The following is a 2,627-nucleotide window of genomic DNA, read 5'->3' on the forward strand; positions in this document are numbered from 1 at the left end:
GGGTCCTCAGTGGGTGTTGGCCTGAGCCAGGGAAGGTCATCTGACCTGAGGTTATAGCAGAGGGAGAGAGCTTCCTCAAGACACGCATCCTCTAAGCTTAGACTAGGATTTCCCAAGTCAGAGGAAGGGAATTGAAAATCCAGCTCCAAAAATTCTAAGCCAACCAATGAGCAAAGCACTACATCAAGATCCAACGTACACATGATCTTTGTGTTCAAAGACCTATGTCCTCTTGCCTCCTTTCCTGAAACCTCATTTTATGTGTTATGGGGGCCAATATTAAGAGAAGCTTTTTGGATTAAGTGTTTGTGTTAGAGACTCTACTAACCTATTTTTGTTTGTTTTGTTTTGTTTTGTTTTATACACCACACTTACACTCTTATCCAAAAGGCCTAAAAACCATTATTGTTTAGAACCTAGAGTCCCCAACAGAAAACTGGTATGATAACCTGGCTGCAGCTAAAACTTTACTTCTGCCCCCAAAATACACTTTCCAGGTCCCAAAGACACTTGAAACTGCCTGTACAGAGAGCAGTGTGCTATTTATTGTGTGGGCTGAGTGAGATGGCATATTAATGGGACAATCACTGAGATCCATTTTTAAAGGTAGAGGCACACTTTCAGGTAAGGTTCATTAAAATGCAAATTACTCTCTGCATGGGGTAGAACCAAGTTCTATGATCTCATGATACCTTCTCTCCTTATTCCCTTGGTTGCTGGCCCTCCAGCTAAACACATTGAGGCATCTGTTATTCCCCCAAAGAAAGTTTAAATGCTATGGGAACCTAGAGTGTGTTTGGGAAGGTCACACTTTTTTTAAAAGGTGCTGCTTCTGCCAGTGTTTCAAACTTTACATTATGACACCCAGATTGGTGCATCAAGTTATTCGTTACAGTCCTTTAGCACAAGTGCAACAGCCTCCATGTAGCAAAGTCTGTTGCTAGGATTTTCCATATCAATAATGCTACCAGTGGAAATCCTCAGCTTGGAACTCAGGACCAATCACTAATGAGAAAGCTTAGGACTGTGAAGTATTGAGGCAGAAACCAGATGTTAAGTGCATTTACTCAACAATGGGTTATTTCCATCTGAAACAACTGTGATTAGGATGGGGGAAAGCTTTGCTGCCTAAATAAACTTTGTATACTGGTTACCTACACAGCTTAAATTCACTGATGAATTGGCAGCTCTCCCCTTTACTCCATCCTATGAGTAACTGGGCTCAAATAGCATCTACAAGCTTGATGTCTATGTCAACACAGAGGAAAGTTAAACAGTTGTAGTTAAAAATATAATGTTTCCTAACAAATTTTTGAGTGTTTCTAAACTAACTTATTTTTCCCTTTCTAATTCTTTCTCTCTGTTACTTTATATAAATAGTTTGGGTAGTGAATACCTTTGTAATTTAGTCTTTAGTTACAGAACATTCAGATGGGTCCCTGACTGAATTTGAGGAAGAATTAACATCCCCCAGAGATGGATACAATTTCAGGACTTCATGGCACTCCTTTTGGGAGACAGAGTGGGAACATCTTTATTCATAGGAAGGATATCTGCATCTTGTTGGACAAAAGCATAGCGTTGTTATTGTTGCTCTACAGGAGTTCAAATACGTGTACAAGGATGTTTATGGATGCTGAGTAGCTAAACGGATGGCTGTGACAATAATTAAGCTGTGATTGTTGTTATTATTGTTACTATTATTATTTGAGCTTCACACCCACATTTCTGTACTGGGACCAGGACCCTGCAGGCCACATTCGTCCTTTGTCCTAGCACCATGTTGGAGTTTGCCAATAGGGGGTGCTAGAGAGAAGTCGGACGGCCGGAGGCGGGAGAAGGCTTGCTCATTCCTGTTTGCCTGCTGGCTGGCAGTGTTGCTCAATCTGTGACCCTTCCCACAGGCAGCAGAGATTGGTTCTAGCAGCAGTTTTCCATGATTAGCTTTTTCCCACACTTCCAGAACCAGCCTTCTCACACCTAGCTCAGTGGTACCAGCAGCAGCCAGGCAGAGCCACCACCTGGATCTGAACCCCGACTCCAGATCACCCCCTTCTCTCAGCCCCTGAGGTCAGTGGCAGCCAGGCAGCTTTGCCTTAGAAGTCCTGAGCTAGAGCAGCAGTTGGGTGATGCCTTTCCTCAGAGATGTTGTCCTAACTCTGCGTGGCCCCTCCTCGAAGTTCCTAGGTTCTGATACTCCAAACATTTCCCTTCCTGCAATTATTATTTCTGAACACATCAGTGTTCTCTTTCATCATTTTTAGTACTGTAACACCTGTTAATCAATTTCTTATATTACATTTTCTCCATCAAAATTCCTAGTGAATTTGAGTGTAATGGATGTCTTCTGTGGAGGGCAGGGGGCATAGGCAATGCTTGTGATCAAATAACTTTAGGGAATACAGAGTTAAGCAAAGTTTTAGAAGGTTTTTCTGCAACAGGACTTACCAAGACCTGTGCCTATGCTACTGTGTATTGCAAATTTCCAAGTAAAGGACATTTCTCAAACATAATTAAGCATGGAACCCATTTAGTGTGAAGCATGCTTTGAGATTAATGTTCCACAGAGTAAATATTCAGAAATGCTGGACTCAAATAATAGGTCTTAATACTCCCAGAAAAACATG

Source organism: Cynocephalus volans, chromosome 2 (assembly GCF_027409185.1).
Source record: "Cynocephalus volans isolate mCynVol1 chromosome 2, mCynVol1.pri, whole genome shotgun sequence".
NCBI classification, from domain to species: Eukaryota; Metazoa; Chordata; class Mammalia; order Dermoptera; family Cynocephalidae; genus Cynocephalus; species Cynocephalus volans.